Source organism: Mytilus californianus, unplaced genomic scaffold (genome assembly GCF_021869535.1).
Source record: "Mytilus californianus isolate M0D057914Y unplaced genomic scaffold, xbMytCali1.0.p SCAF_2, whole genome shotgun sequence".
Classification (NCBI taxonomy): Eukaryota; Metazoa; Mollusca; class Bivalvia; order Mytilida; family Mytilidae; genus Mytilus; species Mytilus californianus.
Window position 1 is genome coordinate 65,350,499 of NW_026262668.1, and position 21,586 is coordinate 65,372,084.

The window sequence follows — 21,586 nt, forward strand, 5'->3', positions numbered from 1 at the left end:
TACTGTATGCAATAGGTCTACTATATTTGGTGTATGGAATGATTGTAAGGTGTACATGTCTAGCTGGCAGGTGTCATCTGACCTTGACCTCATTTTCATGGTTCAGTGGTTATAGTTAAATTTTTGTGTTTTGGTCCGTTTTTCTTATACTTTATGCAATAGGTCTACTATATTTGGTGTATGGAATGATTGTAAGGTGTACATGTCCAACTGGCAGGTGTCATCTGACTTTGACCTCATTTTCATGGTTCAGTGGTCAAAGTTAAGTTTTTGAGTTTTGGTCTTTTTTCTTATCCTATATGCAATAAGTCAACTATATTTGGTGTATGGAAATATTCTTTGATGTACATGTCAGTCTCACAGGTTTTATTTGACCTTGGCCTCATTTTCATGGTTCATTGCTCAGTGTTAAGTTTATGTGTTTCAGTCTGTTTTTCTTAAACTATAAGCAATAGGTCAGCTATATTTGTTGTATGGAAGGATTGTAAGCTGTTCATGTCTGCCTGGCATGGTTCATCTGACCTTGACCTCATTTTCACGATTCATTGGTCAATGTTTAGTTTTCTTGGTTAAGTCTGTTTCTTAGAAACTTTAAGCAATAGGTCAACTATATTTAGTGTATTGAATGATTGTAAGGTGTTCATGTATTTCTTGTTTGGTTTATATGACCTTGACTTTAATTTCTTGGATCATGTTAAGTTTATGTAATAGTTGTAGTAAAGCTTTCATTTTAGGACTATCAACATAATATCAATGGTTAGTAAAGAAGGCGAGACATTTCAGCGTGTGCACTCTTGTTAATTTTGTACTGAATCATTGGAAAGTTTGCTGTTTAAATAGGCTAATTATAAAATCCATAAGTATCTATCAGTATGTAGAAGTTTGACGAGACAAGTAAAGCTAGTCCAACCAATTTCTGCAAAAACTTGATTGGAGTGATTAGCCAGCATTATAGTATATATCGCCTTCCATTGATATTTTTTATTGCATTTGATTGCCACAATTCATCATCCAATGTAATCTTGTGTATTCCAGGTATGATTAGAGCGATGGCCACATGACAAGGACACTGAAGATTTAATGCCTTGGACAACAACTAATGTGACAACATCCACGAGCCCTGCAATATTTTATTACATATTAATGGTGTATGTCCCTGGTCGAACAAGTAGAATTGCCATGAGTTGGAACAGTGAAAATTCCGTGTTTTAGAAAATCACAGATCACCTAATAGAGATTTTACCAAGGATATTTATTTATGTGCAATATATACTTCAATATTGATCTCAACATTTTTGTTCATATTTTTCATTGCAAGGTAAGTAAAATTCCATAAATAATAAATCAGAATGTAATGATATATGAATATTCCTTAGCCAAAAAAGTTAACTTCTGTGTCATTTGGTCTGTCATTTGGTCTCTGGTGGAGAGAACTTTGTCTTATTGGCAATCATACCACATCTAATTTTTATAAAGCCAAATATATGATATTAAACATTAAACAATTTCATCTTTGCCCACATACAGCTTATACATGTATGGGCACTTAAATATCAAGCATATTTAAGGGAGAACACCGGAATTCCATGTCAAATTACGTGTTCAAATCATTAATTCATGTTGCTACTTTAATAAAATTTGAAATTGATTCAAACATGTGAATTTTAAACAGTTGATATGACTTTAATATTTGTATGTTATTCCTAAACAACGAAGACTAGACACAAAAAGACCTGTTAAATGAAGTGAAAAAAGTACATGTCTAATATGTATATATTGTGAAAATACAGACAAACTGTATGTCTTCTCGCGGGTCTAACATTTGCATATGTTTGAAATATAATTTCACAAAACTGATCAGTACTTTAGATTTGGTATATGATTTTGGTGAAAGATTTGCTCTTATTTATAGTGAAGTTAATTATTAATCTATTGATTTATGTAAGAATATTTGATATTTAAATCATTTTAAAACTACAACTGTTTAATCTCGGCTTCCTAGTGCATATAATGTAGCAGATTGTCATTAAGAAGAAAAAAGAGTAAAAGTTTTGTCATACATTTTCTAAGATTACTATCTGGTAAACAACCAAAAAAAAAAACCAACATGACATCCGTTACTATAAATAGAACATAATCAGAAACACAAATAGTGATAATTTTATTTAAAATTGCATGATAAACTCGGCAATATTGTTCCCATATTGGTCTTATATCTGTATTCTCATAGAATTTTCTGATAGCTCACAAAATAAGATTATCGTTTTCTAGTTTGAATTGTTTTCATTTGTATATATATCTTTTATATCTGACTATGCCGTATGGGTTTTGCTCATTGTTGAAGGCTGTACGGTGACCTATAGTTGTTAACTCCTATGTCATTTGGTCTCTGGTGGAGATTTGTCTCATTGGCAATGATACCACATCTTCTTATTTCTGTATTTACACAATTTGAAATAAGAATAAAAAAATTTATTTAATCCAATTAAAGGGCCGGTTTCCGAGCATATACATATATATATATTGATTATACAGAAATAGGTCAGTCTATAAAGGAAAAGATTTACGAAGACTTATTTAGATACAAAGAATCAAAGAATTTGTACACATGTTCATTATAATGTGAAATTTTTAATATATAGGAATAAGTAGGGTTTCAACCCAGATTTCGTCATTTGCTTAACATGGAAATGTGAAAAAGTGAAAGTTTGAGATCAGTACTTTCTCATGATAAAGTTATGTTTAAAGCATTTTGCAACGAAATCATAGCCACATCAACTTGGAGCTTTATAGTACACATGTTCATTATCATCATTTTGATGTGAACTTTGTAAAACATATGCCAAATTAAGATTGTTGGGGACATTATTTTATTTATATTGGTGTGTCAGTTATGTGAGCTTTCTCATCAAAGATGTGTTTTATGTTGTTTCCCGTTTTTATACCCCTCTTATTGTGAACCAAATGAAAGTTTTCCACAGAGTCATCTCCTCTTGGTCAAGGTATTTAAACTTTTGTCTGTTCACTTGTCCCATTGAATAAATACAATAGCAATTGTTCTCTGTGTAGTTTATTTACTGGGACCTTTAAATTTCTTCTTAGAGAAATCCATCATTCATTGATTAATTTACCTGACCAAAAAACTTATCTTCTTAGTAGATGAAAATACATGTATCACTTGACAAAACTGCATGTGATGTTGTATTTATTCAATATCAATAATATATTTTCAATCTGTTCAATATAAACACTGATATAATAGTAAAAAGTTGATTTCTGACATAAATTCCCCCCAAAAAACCCCAATTTTAATAGGTATATATTATTGAAAATTTTGTCAGAAATCAACTTTAAAAAAAAATGTTTAAATCAGTGTTTCTATTAAACAAATTGAAAATGTATTATTGATATTGAATAAATACAACATCACATGCAGTTTTGTGTGTCGTTATTTAATATTGGTACATGTATTTTCATCATTGAAAGTTAATTTTTTTGTTCAGGTTAACTAATCAATGAGTGATGGATTTCTCTTAGAAGAAATTTAAAGGTCCCATTTAAAAAAATAAACAGAGAACAATAACTATTGTATTTATTAGATGGAACAAAAGAACTTACAAAAGTTTAAATTGACAGGTAACCTTCAAGTGAATCTGTGGAAAAGTATCTTTTCTTTAGCAATAAATTAAAAACTAATAATTTTTCGTCAAATGTAGACAGTCAAGTTTGTGAGGCATCTATTGGTTGTTATAGCTCATCACTTATTTTCTTTTGTATATGTATGTTTACACTTTTTCACAGGGTGCTCACTAAGGATTTTTGAAGGGAAGTCCAAATTAGAACTGGTTGTTTTTGCCATGCCCAGATCAGCAGTCTGAAGATGAAATTTTATTGTTATATAATTTATTATTTCAGTCCCCATGACAAAAAAGAGAAAAGGAATAACTCCAAATTTTAGTTTATTTTTAAACTTTTGTTATAAAATGATGATATATATGTGTTCAGTTGATACAACATTTTACAATCTTGATGCATCAGTTTTGAAAATAAGTTCATGAGTCCAGGACTTGTTTTCAGTGAGTAAGTCATCTGTATTAACCCATGTTAGATGAATTATCTGAATGTTAAGATTGAGTAGAATATATTTTAAAAGGAAAATATCAAAATTTTACATTCTTGATGCATCTCTAGATCTGAATTCAGCAGTTTTGAAAATGAGTTCATGAGTCCAGTACTTGTTTTCAGTGAGTAAGTCATCTTTATTAACCCATGTTAGATGAATTATCTGAATGTTAAGATTGAGTAGAATACATTTAGAAAGGAAAATACCAAAATAAACATAATTAAGGTTATATTTTTTAATCAAAATGTAATATGTATATGAAAATGAAAAATTCCTTATAGTTTAACATTGAGCTTCTTGGATGAAAATAGGATTATGATTAATTAATATGTTCACGCTGTTATTGTTTACCGTGCTCACAACCAAAGGAAAACAAAATATTTGTGTTAAGGTTTAGTGCTTAAGGTGAAATGTCAGCTAACAACAAACGTTGACAACATTTGTCTTCTACGTCTTCACTGTCATCAGCCAACTGTAAAATGGAGACAATGTAGCTCACGGCTTTAGTTAGGCCACCCAATCCTTACAAAGTGAGATGATGGTTATAACAAATATATGTCATTATAAGAATAAGAAGATGGTATGATTGCCACGAGACAACTCTCCACTAGAGACCAAATGAAGTTTGCAACTATTGGTCACTGTACGGCCTTCATTGCTTGTTATACAGTACAAATGAAATGTAGATATAACAGGGTTTTTTTCAGTTTGAGTTTTCTCATCGCTTGCCTTTTATGGTCTGTCCATTGTCTTTCTTATAATATGTTAGAAAATCTTCTTGCAGATCCACTGAAATGTTATATTCAAACTTTAATCTGAACAATCATTACTGTGCATGATGTAGAATATGTCTTCTTTGAAATTTGGTGATATATGTCTATCATGGAACAATCATCAATGCTGCCACCACTTGGGTTTAACATTGACTTTTATGGAGAGAAAAAACAGGTTTATATGATATATGATCTTTCAACTGGTGCTTATTCCTGGAAAAAATTGACATCACAAAGCATATATCTGCATGTCACAATATCCCATGACCTGTTTTCCCTGAATGACCCCATGTCAATTGGGGTCGTTCATTCATAAAATCGAAGAAGTAAACTCGTCTTGTTTCCAGATTTGATTATTGTTATGCATTCACATCCACCTACATACAATTACTGATTTGTATGGTCATCTTAAATCCAAGATAGCTATAGCTTAGGTGAAGTAACACAGTTTCTGGATTACTTTCGTCTGGCACTAATAACTTTGCTGAGGCATCTATTAAGCTATGCAGTATATGTATATGAATTGCACTCGTCAAACATCAATTCTGATTATGGACATAAAATTCTAATCATCTGTTGGGTATGTGCGATACTTTAATTTACAAGCTCTGAGTTCTGAATTCTGTATTAACCATTTTCATATCCCCACTGAAGTATAGTGCAAGCTATATTACAGTCACCTTGTCTCGCCCTTCTCCCATCTGTTCATCCTACAAATATTTGTCGCACTTTTCTGATGGGCTACAGTACAGAATGACTTCATATTTGGTAAGCAGCTTGACAGTGATGAGATGTAAAGTGAGAACTTTTATTATCTGTCTGACACCTCCTTCCTGTTTGCACATACTGTGAATTTTTCCATATGTTGAATGAACTTAATATTTCTGTCCCATATTTCTCTAGTAGTACTATATGTACAGAATAACTTCATATTTACTCTGCAGCTTAATAGTGGTGACTTGTACTGATCTGTCCCACACTATACACCTTCTATCTAATTTCATATATTTTGATTCGTGAGAGGGGGTATGTTTAGCACATCAATGCCTTTCGACTTCTTGTTTATCCTATCTTCCTTGTGGGGTATACTCTTCATGGGTACATTACAAAGAATACATTTCAGGATTCCTGCTGATATGGGATCAGAAGGTCATCTTGGCCAAGTTATATTGTCAAACACAAAGAGACTCACATTTTCTGATTGACATCCTTGCAATAGTATGCAAGTTTTAGCAATAGCAAAAGCAAAAATATAATAAGAGTCCTAAGTGCTCTCATTGAGATATAAGACAGTGATTAATCTTGCATAACAGGATGTCTCAGAGAAAGGGACCTTTTTAATGGAAGCCCATCACATAAGCTTACAGCTAGTTAAAGATTACAGATTGTTTAAATTGATTGAATAAAAATCAATTAAAGAATCAGGAGTAAGTTCAAAGGTTCAAAGATCAAAATTTTTAAAGTTTTTGAGTGTCATCCATTTGTTTTTCTTCATTTGGCTACTATCTTACAGGTTACTGATAGAAAATTCAAAGGGCATAGGACACTAAATGTGATATATGTGTGTGTGTATTTTGACATTACATATTTTATTATCCTTTTTATCTGTATTACAAATTTTAAAATGTTTGTGACCCTAAATGCCTTGTTTTCAAGTCATCTCTATGTTGTTTAAGGAAGTTACAGTCCGATAATTAGATTGTATACTTAAAAATTAATGTCTGGAATATATACAATATATCAGTTATATAGCATGTATTCATGCTGTTCTGAAAATTGAATTCCCTCAAAAATAGATTTTTCTCTTGAAATAATTTTAGGATAGTTTAAATGCATTGAAGTTTTCTAATTTTCATTACATATAAACATACTTTTTAAATCGGAAGTCTTTTTGCTTGACACATTTTTCAGGATGTTGCTTTTATAAGAATGTTTACAGTGTGTTTCAAATTGAGATTTTTTACTTGACAGCTACAAATTTGACTGCAAATAATGAGTTTTATCAACAATGTCATTTTAGTTTGACAAAATTCAAAAGTGCTGCGACCAAACACCATATTTTGTATGCAGACACCATATTTGATATGCAGATACCATATTTGGTATGTAGACTAGAGATAGATGAGGGTCTGGATGGGGGTCCTTCAATTCTGTATTCTTGAATTATTTAGTTAATTTTTCTCTATTCTTTATATTTTAGCACTCCATTATTCTCTATTCTTTATATTTTTTTACCTTTATTCTGCACTTTTGGCCCATTATTTTCTATTCTGTAAACCCCATCCAGACCCTCATACATTTGGTGTGTTGTTTTAGAAAGTCATTGGAGACGAGAATACATTGTTGAATACGAGGTTCCATGTTTAATATCAAAGTAGGGAAACAGTCTTTGTTGGCATGTCAAGTAAATGGACTTTTTCAATATAAGATGTTTTTTTTATATAGAACATGTTTAATTAACGATTTTTTTAACAGATAAGGATTTTTCCATTTAAAATTATTGGTTTAAAACACAAAAGCTGAAAAATACATGGATGACATTCACATATTGAAGCAAGAACTACTGTAAATTTAGAAATTATTGTTTGCATAAATAAAATAGCTTATTACATGTACTGTGATTTTTGTCTTGCCTGCAACAAAAGTTGCAGAAAGTAAGACATAGGGACGGCAACAATGACGATTGCATCAACAATCATCAACAATTGTTAAGTTTTCTGCTTAAGTTAGTTTGATAGGAACTACTTGTGATAGATCATTGATATTTTGTATAAAGTTGCACTACTCTCATGATAAGTACATATCAATTTGACGACTATTTTGAGGCCATGTCCCTTAGGTCATTGTCCAGTGACTTTGAATTAAATAGCAATTTTCAATGTTAAGTTTTCTGCTTATCAATGATATTTTGTATAAAGTTGCATAATAATCAGTACATATCATGCATATCAGTTTGATGATTATTTTGAGGCCCTGCCCCGTAGGACATGGTCCAGTGACTTTGAATTAATTAGCAATTTTCAATGTTAAGTTTTCTGCTTAAGTAAGTTGACTAGGAACTATTTACAATAGGCAACAATATTTTCTATAAAGTTACATATTTACTGTCTGAACATCTCAGTTTTTCAACCATTTTCAGGCCCTGCCCACTAGATCATGGTCCAGCAACTAAATAAGCAATGTTGCTGTCTATCAGATTATCTTTTTAGCTCACCTGGCCTAACTTTTACAAAAATATTCTCCTCTGAAACAACTAGGCCAAATTAAATCAAACTTGGCCACAATCATCATTGGGGTATCTAGTTTAAAAAATGTGTCCGATGACCTCACCTGCCAACCAAGATGGCCGACATGGCTAAAAATAGGGCATAGGGGCAAAATGCAAGTTTTGTCTATTATTTTGAAAACCCTTATAAATAGAGAAAATCACAGCTGCAAATATGTTCAGAATGTTGAGCTCTACCAATTGTCCATATACACCAGAACTGTCGGACAACTTCTAATAGGAGTTATTTCCCATAAATGGCAAATTTTACCTTTATTTTTTATTTTTCTGCCTATTATCTTGATAACTATAATAGATAGAGAGAGACTTTAAATTGCAAAAGTGATCAGCAAGAAAAATTCCACAAAAAAGTCTCATGGTCGAAATCGTCAGTCTACTCCTTATTAGAGTTATTGCCCTTTGATGACGAATTTTACCATTTTTTTTTGCGTTTTTGCCTTATATCTTAACAATTATGATAGATAGATAGAAACTTAAATTAGCAAAAATAATCAGAAAGAAAAGATCTACAATTAATTTGATATGGAGGAAATCATCTGACGACAATTTTTACCATTTTTTGCATTTGCCTTATATGATAAAAATTGTAATAGATAAATAAATACTTTAAATCACAAAAATGATCAGCAAGGCAAGATCTATTCACAAGTCAAATTTTGCCGATATGGTTAGTAGACTTAAATGAGGATTTTTTTTTTACCCTCTTGTGTTTTGAGCAAAAATTGAAGAATATAGAGAGAAACTAAACAGACTAAAAGATCAGCAATACAAGATCAACAAAACAGAGATTTTTGTCATGAATTTTATTCTTGTCTTCAATGTTGGAGAGTGTCCTTTGTTGAATATGCACATAGACCAAGGTGAGCGACACAGGCTCTTTAGAGCCTCTAGTTCTGAATTTTATGCCGATAAGCAAGACATATCTCTGTGTCAACAGTTAATTTTTGAAGAATAGACAAAACTGTTAGATAAATTATTGTGAGATCAGGAAAATCTGCATACAGATACATGTATCGAATTCAGAATGGGAATTCTTATTAATGAGATACTCACCCTGTCGTATTATTCACATGAAAAAAACAGAATTGTGTGGTGTTTATTGCATGCATGTGAATATGAACTGGAATACTTTATTGAATCAATCATCTTCCCTTAAAGGGTATGCTACATATGATGATTATAAGTAGACAAAAGTAAAGAAACAATAATATTAATGTGTGAAATTTTAAATAAAATAGTGCTGAAATTTATTTCTCCATTGAGTAACTAATTTTAGTAAATTCCTAGAACTGAAACCAAAGTTTACTCTAGATCTGCAATGAAATGTGATGGCTTCTCCTGAAATAAATTGGTATTGGCATAACAGCAAGTCTTAGATGTTGTTGACTTATCTCTGTCCTAGAAATTAAGACTGACAGCCAGGCTTGCCTTTAAAAAAACCAACACGGATTTGAAGGGGATGATTCTTTTTCTGAAGGTCAAATAATTTCTCTGTTGACCAGGTGCTAGTAATTGCTCATTATTTAAGGTTGGTAATTCACATCATTCATAGGGACATTAACCTGGTATGTTAATGGTCATTTTCTTGATATATGGTCACTTTCTCAGGTCATTTGATATCCACACACAAAATTTGGCAATGACCACACTTTTTAGGAAATATTAACAAAAATAATGATATGCATAACTGTCGTTAAATATTTGTTCATGCGCAGGTACCTTATTCTCGAATGAATTGTAATTCACATGACAGGAGCATAGTCTTCATTTATATGAACTTGTATGAGTTATAAGAGGATAATATTACCTTTACCTAATTTACATGGTAAAAAGGTTAAAATTAACAACAGGAATTAGCTCATAGAGAATATTTAGAACAAAACTTATTAGATATATACATTTATGTAAAAAAACAAGTTTGTTTTTTTATCAGAAATATTTTTTGATATTAATATAATCAGTTGTTTCAAGACAAAAATATAGGTGATTTTAGAAAAAAATACCAGATTATGTGACGGCTAAAGTCTTTTTATTTCACCAGTTAAAGAAGAGATAGTAATTAATCATAATTTGTGGGATTGTTTACTAATTTGTAACAAGGTGTTTGTTTACTGTGACATAATGAGTTGTAAATTATCAGACCTCATTATATTCAGCATGAAAACTATAAACATCTTATAATGGGATATTTCCCTAGTGAAAACAGCAAAGAATAAAATTCTGAAAACTGTCCAAAAGGTACAGTTTACAGACAAAACATTGACACGTGAATTTTCTGTACTGTATTACCGATTATGAAACGGGAAATGCTTAAAGTAATTCCATAATCTTTGCACGGTTCGTGCAGGGTTCTTGTAAAGGCAAACGCATAATTTTCTATCTGTGAAAGTTAGTATAAGAGGAATAGTACTGAACTTCAACACTTTGGATTATTTAAAAAGATGGAAAATTTCATTTTTTCAACTTTACAAGGATACATGTGTTAATGCAACATGTACAAAACAACTGTCTAAAGGGAAAACACAGTTTTGACGGTAAATTTATTTGAATCATTGATTCTTCTAAAACAACAAAACCAAAGAATTATTTCTTTAGATACATGGTAAGTTGTTTGTAAAAAATTATGAATTTGTAAGAGGTTTTCATGTTTAAAGATATTGGCATCGATTCTTGGAATTCTTATTTTTGCACAACTAGTAGATAACTTGTTATGTAATTCTGATAATTGGAAAGGTGGTAGATACATAAGATTACAATATGCATAACAATTATAGTCTTAGTTCAATATATACAGTTTCCTTCTTGAAAAAAAAACCTATAGGCAAGTAGAAAATTAAAGAAATGGTGTCTTCTTCTTCTTATCCTTGAGAAGGACCAAACCTGAAAGAGTTGTTAATTAGATTAATAATTTCACAAAAAAGGGAAGACTGAATGACTGGCCTATGTTGAATGTTGTAACATGCAGCAAGTTTTAAGCAAAGATTTTGTTCAAAGACACTGATAAACTTAAAAAACTGTTAATAACCAAAATGATTTGCTAAATAAGATCTACAAGTTAGTCAACATAATGGTTATCATTTTTCGACTCCTTATAGGAGTTATTGCCTTTGTTGGATGATTTTTTACTTATTTTTTGCTTTTTGTCAGAAACTATCGGAAATATTCTTCTTGCATTGTATCAATTTAATGAAAAATTACCAAGTAAGCAATATAGGCTGGTTGTGGCCTTTAGTTTCCACTTAAAATGATCTTATCCATCAATATCAGATCAAACCAGTTGATATTTTGCTTAGGATGACAGAATATTTATTCCACACATATACATCTATACTTTTTGTTAAATCTTTGATAAAAACTATTGGCAATTGAGAACTAAAAAAGCTAGTTCAACCCCAGCACAATTGTTAGTGTACCAAGCTTTGGACCTTGTCAATAGAATTTTGATAGTCTCCTTTAAACTTATTCACCATTGGTCTTAGTTGAATTTGAATATGTGGCTGGGTTAAACTAGCTTTTTATAGATCCCAGTCCTCTTCCTTTTAATCTTTATCAGTGGACTGACAAGAGGTGAATATATTCATCATCATTTAGAATTCCCCTATCTAGCAATGCATGTGACAGCAGCACTATGTCAAGAAACTCTGTGGTCAGACTTTTATTGTCTGTTCATGATCACTGAAATCTAGTACCCGTATCTTAAGCATCTCAACAATTTTTAGAATTTTTAAATGGAATTTGAAGACATCGCATAGTTTTTGTTAATTGCTTATTAGTAATGCATCACCTGAGCAGGTAACACTGAATAGGTAATACCTGACAGAGATGTGATGATTTTATTAGTTTGATTTGACAGGTAATGGTGTATGGTATATTCCTGACAGTAGTAGCTTTGTAATTTAAGACAAAAATATGATGACCCAAGTCTAAACTAGTCAGTTTTGATGAATGGCATATTTTAGGGGTAACACACACAGGGAAACTATGACCAGGGTACTGATTATAAGTTATTGAAATACACAAGCTTTACTATACAATAAGTTATAACATGAAATCATACTGTATTTTTCACCCTAAAGAAAGACACATCTTCCAAATTTCTTCAGGAAGTTATGAATAACATTCTTGCATCACCTTATGTCTCATCAGCTCAGTAATCAGTGCTGCAGTACTGAAATGATTTATTACATATATACTATTCTAAAATTTGCTGTTGACAAATTAAGAATTGAATTTTAAGAAAGTCAGGTTTCAACTCCCACTGTCAAAATTGACCTTATATATTTTAGGTCCTTTTTTAGTCTTAGAGCTAATGTTTCTACATCGCTGGCTTTGGTTTGATCCTTCTGATGAAAATAAAATAAGAAAAGCATTTTGAATTATTAAAGTGCTTTTCATTTAACCCTGTGTCTATTGCAGCATTCTTCTTTTGTAGTTTTATTTGGATGTAAAAATGTGGAAAAGACTTCAATATGTGTGCACTGTCAACCTGATAACCTCTGGTACATACAGGAAATTAATGAAAAATTATGCTGTTCCTATGATTTGTTTTAAATAATCCTACACATTGTTGTAAAATTGTCATGAAGAGCATGTTCAGTAATAAATGCTGCATTTTATGGAGTAATAAAACATCCCTTTATATCATCATGTGATTCTTTTCTGCCAATCAAAATGATGGAATTCTTACGAAATATCTCAGTCTGCAATATAATTACTACCATATCTATTCATTTTAATTTCAAACAAATTAATTTTGTAGTGAGAATTTTCCTGAGAGTTTTAAAAAAAACAACAGTACTGAATTACAAAAAAGAATTCTTGTATTTCTATGTGTTTGTTTTGTTCCTACATCTCACTATTCTGATCAGCTCTTCAAGAAACATTTCTGACATTAAAAAAAATTTGACCCAACTATATATCAAAGGAGAAGGTTCACTAAGAGTTAAAATTGGCCCTAAGATATTAATGTTGTTTTAATCAGGACCAAATATTACAAATTTTACTTTAAAATAGAAGTGATATAAATAGAGATACAAAATTACTTTTTTTTTGGCATATCACATTAAAATTACAAAAGGACTCCTGAATTGTGCAATATTTAGGTTGTAAGGTCAGTTCTTGTCCATAATTTCATAATTAATAAAAAATTTCACATTTTGGCTGCCACTGCTGATCTTGATAATTGCTGTGTCTATGGATTTAATAGAAAAATTGGCACCTTTTAGAAACATAACATTTTGGATTGTAGGTGGCATCCAAGGTTTTCTGAAACTTTGATTATAAAAACTTCAAAATCATTATGTTTTGACTACATATCCAAAATATGCTGACTTTGGAGAAAATAATGTACTTATATGAAGAGATTTGTTTTACTTAGCATTGATGCTTTTGAAATAGACCTGTTTAAGAACCAAGTTGTGCTCTTTTTGATACATTACGATAAAGTCGAAATTAAAGGCCATATTTTGGCCAGAGTAAACCTGGTCCTTTGACATTTGAGTTACAAAATGTACAAAAGGCAAACTAAATTTTGGGCATAATATTATGGTAACTCTCAAACAATAAGAGATGTAATATAGCAATTGCTTGACACTTTATGAACCCATTTAAAGGGTTTAAAATTAGCAGCTGTTTTAATATCTCCATATACAAAACTTACTAAAATTTCTGCAGCTCAAATATAATTATTTCAAGTAGGACATTCACATTTAGTACTCATTTGAAAGACACACAACAAAATTGGAACCCTTCCATGTCTTGTAACATATGCACAAAAATGAATAAAATGACAAATAGCTGGTAGAGTAATTTATTATCCTCCAAATTAGTTTGCACATACAATGTAATTTTGTACAAGAAAATAGAAAAAAAAATGGAATAGTAAAAATGATAATGGTGTCATAAGCGGAATAATTATGACAATGATATTAATAGGTCATATATTGTTGTAAAACACCAATTATTATGACACAATATCTGATCATTATGACACCAGGAAACTGTTTATGATATGGAAGAAAAAATATACACATAAATCTGAGACAGATCTCTTCTTACAATTAACCGTTATGTGGCAATGACTGGATATTGAAGGATTAAAGTCTTCATTGTAAGTTAACCAAGTATGCTAATGTCATAGTATTGAAATAAACCCTTCATAAGTTTGTGGGCCTTAAATTGTATTTTGAGGATTGGGTTAAGAAAGGCATACAGTACATAAATCAGGTCGTTAGATTTCTGGATTGAATCGTTCTACATTTGTCATTTTTGGGGCCTTTTATAGCTTGCTATGAGGTATGGGTTTTGCTCATTGTTTAAGGCCCTATTGTGACTTTCAGTTGCTAAGTTCTACTTCATTTGTTCTGTGGTGAGAATTGTCCCATTGGCAATCATACCACATCTTCTTATTTTTATATATACAGTAGTTGTTTGTTTGAATTTATTGCATTTTTATGGATGAGATATGAAGTAGAAGATTTGTATACATTTGTTGTCTTACCAGTACACAAAAATAGCAACTATATTGACATATTTTTTTCATAGTACCATATTTATCATTATACATATTTTATTTGAATATTTTTTTGCTTCAATTTTTGTCTTGCCTTGACGAAGTCAAAAAGCCAGACATAGGTATGCTGTTTCCGGCGGCATCAACAATGTATTAGTTTGTGATTAGGTCAGTTTATGGGGAATCACTAGTGGTAGGTCAATGATATTTGGTTTGCAGTTGTATTAGCATTGGCACATCTCATTTTAATGGAGATTGTTTGGCCATGCCCCCTCAGTCATGGTCTTAAATAATTGACTTCAAAACTTTTGCTTAGTAAACATGTATTAGTTTGTGATTAGGTCAGTTTATGGGGAGACACTAGTGGTAGGTCAATGATATTTGGTATGCATATTTATTAGTATTGGCACATTTCATTTTTATGGAGATTGTTTGGCCCTGTACCTTCAGTCATGGTTCATTGACTTTGAATATTTTGCATAACTTACATGTTGAAGTATTGCTATTTTAATCTGAACATTTGCATTTTACTATCTAAATAACAAAAAAGGCAAGACATATCTCGGTGTTAACAGTTTATTTTATTCAAATGGGCACAGTATTGCCTTAAAAATGGCTTGTTAAGTCATAGGATAGGCCCTAAAGTTACATTAGGTGGCTGAAGGACTTTTAATTTATTGTAGTTTATCTATTAAAATTTCTTTCAAGTGTCATTATTATTAATTATGACAGTCCTATGATGCAACTACAGGATATAATATAATTGTAAAAAAAATTATCAGGAAAGCCCTATTAATTACATTTAGTCCTTGATTATGAGGAGTCGCCATCTAGTGAGGGTTTTTTCTTCAGCTCTGGTAACTATTGAAGGAGTTTTAACTGACTGATGTCTAATTAAACTACTGGTATATTTATGTTGATTCAACATTTTCTCTTTTCCAAATTGGAAGCAGTCTACGAGTGTTGTGTCCTATATTGAGGCTAGTAACACATACATCGAAGCAATAAAGAAAACAATAATAGCCTTTTCTCTTGCTCATAATCAACATTACTTGAGGATAAATGCAGACAATTTGATTAGGAAGAGTTATTACATTAGGGAACAATTTAGTAATCTTATGTAAGTAAGTAGGTTACTATGACTAACTTTTATTTTAATAAATCTTTTATTAAACCTCTTCAATTAATGTAAGAAATTAAATTATTTCTACCAAAATAAATCGTACACAAAAAGTCTACCGGTACTTAAAAGAAAAAACTAAGATTTAATCAATGTATTAATTTTGAAAACAAATGATTGGCCAAATTCCATTGTTCTGTATATCTAGTGTATGATGGATCTTTATAAACAGAAATACAAACGTCTTCAGTGAGTATATTAAAAGCTATTTACTAGGCTTCACTTCAGGAAAGAGTTTTCACAAAAAAATCTTACGACTGAAATTGATCGTAAGTATACTGAATTATGTAAGACTTACGATTAATTTTAGTCAAAAGATTTTTTGTGAAACTCGTTTAGGGGAAGTCCCTATATATAACAAAGTGTCTCTGAAAAAAAATAACTTCATGAAAAAGAAAAGTAACGAATTTGTTTGTTAAATTCATTTAATTGTTGTAATGTAATATTACATTTTTGTAATGCTCTATACAACAGTAATCTTCGTTCTTAGAGAAGGGCATCGGTGGTTGAGTGGTCTGAGTAGTTCATCTACAGCAATCACTAGCCTGTTAACACTGAAAACCCCTCACGTGACATGTGTGTTTGACTCCAATCATTGCAAATTTTCCTGCTGAAGGTAGAAGGTTATATCCACATACTTCAGCTTTCATCCACCAATAAAAAACTGGCCACCACAATATAGGTAACAGTGCTGAAAGTGGTGTTAAACACCAAAAACTTTCAATCAATCGAATTAATTGTTAGAGGATATAAAAACTAAATAAGAGAGCCTGTTATAGCTTACTTCACAGTAAAGGTTTTGATGATTGTTGAAAGTTGGATCTGTAGTTGTTTACAACATTGTCTTTTTGGTCTTTGATGGATAGTTATCTCATTGGCAAGCATGTACCACATCTCCTTATTTTTATATCTTTAATGATTTCATGCAAAACAGAAAAAAAACATGTATGCATGCATCCAGCTGTTATTGTTATATCATGTTTTTATTGTTTCTTTTCTACCAGAGCATTTAACACAAATGTGTAATTGTTTCTGTAATTTTAAAAAGATCTATTTACTTAATGGACTGAAAAATAGAAATTCAGGTATGATATTGAATCAATTAATTCATTTGGAAACAATACAAAATATTATCAAAGGAAGAAAATCATTAATTTTCCGATAAAGATGATTTTATCAACAAAAAAATGTCATCAAAAGTTGATTTGTTGTAAATTGTGTTGTAAATTGCTTTGTTAATTGTAATTTAGTTGAAGAAAGATATTAGGTTTATTACATTTATCAAAGATCAGAAATGGCAACAACAAAAAGAAAGTTACAGGAGAATTAATCAAATAATTAGAGTGTAAACAGAATCCACTATCACTTGTAATTGATATTTTGTGCAACTGATATTATTGTTGCCACTCACTACAAGTGGGGCTATATTGCAATCACATAGTCCAACTGCCTGTCCGTTCATCTCAGTTAATGAAAATAGCACTTATTGAATTTTGTGTATCCAAAGCGCTTTGCTAGACTTAACCTTCATCAGGAAATCTCAAATCCATAAATTTGTGAAAACCACAGATGATTTATACAGAATTTGAAACATGTCATGATCTTTAAAAAAAGAAGAAAAAAAAAGAGACCTTTCTTTCGAATAGAATGACTTCATATTTGGTCAGCAGTGTATGTGCTTTTTGAATCTGTCAAACATCTACTTATTTTCCGTTACTTGGAATTATTTAATATGTTGAATGAACACAAATATTTGTGTTACTTTTTCTGAAGCAAATTAATAAAAAGAGAATGACCTGGGCTTTTCAGATCTATCCAGCCACCTATTTCAAGTTATCCGATATTTTTGAATTACAAGTGGGTGTACTTAGCATGACAATGCATGCATACTTGTTTAATGTTGAATTTTAGTTGCCTAGATACTGCTATTTATGTGTTATGTATATGATACTTGAAATTTTGCAAAATACTGGGTACTGGTTAATTTGAGGTAATATCTAGTTAAATGTAATCAAAGGGTACTGGTTAATTTGAGGTAATATCTAGTTAAATGTGATCAAAGGGTACTGGTTAATTTAAGGTAATATCTAGTTAAATGTAATCAAATTATTATTTAGTTTGATGTATTCTCCTATTCTGCATCAATTTGTTGTAAATTTTACCTGTGCTGTCATCCAGGTAACCATGCTGCTCAATAATGTTAAATAAGATCAGAAGAAATTGATTTCTTAGTTCTTTCTAGATTTACTTAAATCACTTGAATTACATAATTACTCAAATGTTACAAAGAGCAATGGTCTAGAACCCAATCATAGAATGCAATTTGTAACAATGTTTTCATTCAGAGATGTTGACAACCACTGTCAAGGCACCTTCTTTAAGAGTACTAAGCAGTGGTGATAAACAACTTGACAAGGCTCATCCTCCTTACTTTCATGTGAGTATTGTCAGTGACAACCACTGACAAGGCTCTTGACTGTTTAATGAGTAAAGTGTGCAACAACTACTGACATTTAGGCTCCTGACTGATGAGTGGCTACAGATGGTGACAGCTACTGACAAGGCTCCTGACTGATGAGTGGCTACAGATAGTGACAACTACTGACAAGGCTCCTGACTGATGAGTGGCTACAGATGGTGACAGCTACTGACAAAGCTCCTGACTGATGAGTGGCTACAGATGGTGACAACTACTGACAAGGCTCCTGACTGATGAGTGGCTACAGATGGTGACAGCTACTGACAAGGCTCCTGACTGATGAGTGGCTACAGATAGTGACAGCTACTGACAAGGCTCTTGACTGATGAGTGGCTACAGATGGTGACAACTACTGACAAGGCTCCTGACTGATGAGTGGCTACAGATAGTGACAACTACTGACAAGGCTCCTGACTGATGAGTGGCTACAGATGGTGACAACTACTGACAAGGCTCTTGACTGATGAGTGGCTACAGATGGTGACAACTACTGACAAGGCTCTTGACTGATGAGTGGCTACAGATAGTGACAACTACTGACAAGGCTCCTGAATGATGAGTGGCTACAGATGGTGACAACTACTGACAAGGCTCCTGACTGATGAGTGGCTACAGATAGTGACAACTACTGACAAGGCTCCTGACTGATGAGTGGCTACAGATGGTGACAACTACTGACAAGGCTCCTGACTGATGAGTGGCTACAGATAGTGACAACTACTGACAAGGCTCCTGACTGATGAGTGGCTACAGATGGTGACAACTACTGACAAGGCTCCTGACTGATGAGTGGCTACAGATGGTGACAACTACTGACAAGGCTCCTGACTGATGAGTGGCTACAGATGGTGACAACTACTGACAAGGCTCCTGACTGATGAGTGGCTACAGATAGTGACAACTACTGACAAGGCTCCTGACTGATGAGTGGCTACAGATGGTGACAACTACTGACAAGGCTCCTGACTGATGAGTGGCTACAGATGGTGACAACTACTGACAAGGCTCCTGACTGATGAGTGGCTACAGATGGTGACAACTACTGACAAGGCTCCTGACTGATGAGTGGCTACAGATAGTGACAACTACTGACAAGGCTCCTGACTGATGAGTGGCTACAGATAGTGACAACTACTGACAAGGCTCCTGACTGATGAGTGGCTACAGATGGTGACAACTACTGACAAGGCTCCTGACTGATGAGTGGCTACAGATGGTGACAACTACTGACAAGGCTCCTGACTGATGAGTGGCTACAGATGGTGACAACTACTGACAAGGCTCCTGACTGATGAGTGGCTACAGATAGTGACAACTACTGACAAGGCTCCTGACTGATGAGTGGCTACAGATGGTGACAACTACTGACAAGGCTCCTGACTGATGAGTGGCTACAGATGGTGACAACTACTGACAAGGCTCCTGACTGATGAGTGGCTACAGATGGTGACAACTACTGACAAGGCTCCTGACTGATGAGTGGCTACAGATAGTGACAACTACTGACAAGGCTCCTGACTGATGAGTGGCTACAGATAGTGACAACTACTGACAAGGCTCCTGATAATTGTACTTAAAAGTTTTATGACTGCTAACCCAGATATGAAAATAAATCAGTTATATGTGTCTTCACTGTTATATGATTTTGAAAAGAAATATTGCATGCATATTAACTTACTTGAAGTGATTTTAGTTTAATGATCTTTGTTTATTGTTTTCTTCATCTTATTGAAGATAGATAGACAGAGACAAACATTTTATAGATTCAACTTTTTGTTAAAGATAATCTTTCATTTCTACAGATCAAAATCCTTACACAAATCAGATAAGATAAAATGTTCATTTGAGTAATTCTGGCAGAAACTAGGATAAATTACTATATAAAAGAAAATGTTAAACAAGTAAGGAATTGGTTTTCTTATTTAAGGTGAATAATTTATTATGGTTTAGGTATGGAGGTTGAATTGTAAATATATACTATAGCCTTAAAACTGATCATCAAAATGCAAGAATGGAAAAAAGATATAGACTAATTGAAATTCTTGAAATTAATTGACAGACATTTTTGTAATGTTAAAATTTGTAGTGGGTTCAAAAGCACCAACTCATTCCCACAAATGTTAATGTTGTTACATGGATTGTTGAAAGATTTATGTCAAAACTTATTTTTCTTATATTTTTAACGGATTTCCAAATGGAAAATATCAGTTATTAATTTGGTGATGTACGACAGGCAGCCGGGTGGGTGGCTGCTAAACAGTGTCGGTGCAATTACTTGAAAACTTTTAAAATTTATATATGTTGTTTCCTGTGACAAAATGAAGGTCAATTTTGATTTTCACAATTTTAGCTTTTATTGTTGTTGAGTTGTAGACCTTTAAGTAGCAAAAAGTGATACTTATAGTGTTGTCCCTGCAATAACTTGAAAACACTATGATGAAATCTTTTCAAATTTAGAGATGTTGTTTCCTGTAACTAAATGAAGGCCAAATTCAATTTTTGCTTTTATCGTTGTTGAGTTGTAGACCTTAAGTAGTGAAAAGTGATACTTAGATTGATTTTGGCCTTTCAAAATTCTGAACCCTACAAAATTTTTTTTTTTTAACTGATCCTGTTTGGGGTCCAGATTTGCAAATATCATTTTCATGCAGGAAAATCCGGTTAACTATCAATCTGACGGCCTCTTGTTTCTTTATGTCGTCCTGTGACGTCATATAAGTTTACCTGTAATTACACCTTATGTAAAATCCTGGGTTTTGATTGGTTGATAACCAGTGTATTTTTCACCAATTTACTTTTATCAAATGAATATCGTTCATTTTTAACAGCGCCAGGGTATATGCAAAAAGGATATGCCTTTCTTACCCTCTCTGCCGTGGTATTTGCCAAAAAATACTCTATCCGACTGGACGCTTGTAATGTCAAGATCATCAATGCGTTTTGTACGTTAACATTCGGTGTTATTAAACAGATACAGGCTAGCATGTTCTTGAGGGGTATTTGCGAAAAATACCCCTCCTTAACATGATATATCTGTTCAAAATCCAAGTGAAGAAGTTTGGTTTTTTGTCGAGCCTGTGACTTTTGTCGCAGAAAGCTCGACATAGGGATAGTGATGCGGCGGCGGCGTTAGCTAACTTCTTAAAAGCTTTATATTTTAGAAGGTGGAAGATCTGGATGCTTCATACTTTGTATATGGATGCCTCATGTTACGAAGTTTCCGTCAGTCACATG

At 32.3% G+C, this 21,586-nt stretch overlaps 1 protein-coding gene and 1 long non-coding RNA gene across 4 annotated transcripts in view; one reads left to right on the forward strand and one right to left on the reverse strand.

The window, feature by feature from the left end:
• The window catches only part of LOC127730258 (uncharacterized), a 346,186-nt gene that overhangs the window by 299,365 nt on the left and 25,235 nt on the right, over positions 1-21,586 (reverse strand). The gene's annotated exons all lie outside the window — the stretch shown is intronic.
• Positions 1-21,586, forward strand: part of LOC127730244 (cAMP-regulated phosphoprotein 21-like) — a 120,551-nt gene that overhangs the window by 33,919 nt on the left and 65,046 nt on the right. For both annotated transcript variants that reach the window (XM_052238541.1, XM_052238542.1), the window contains exon 2: positions 1,036-1,318. The gene's annotated coding sequence lies outside the window, so the exon portion shown is untranslated. The remainder of the gene's footprint in view (positions 1-1,035; positions 1,319-21,586) is intronic.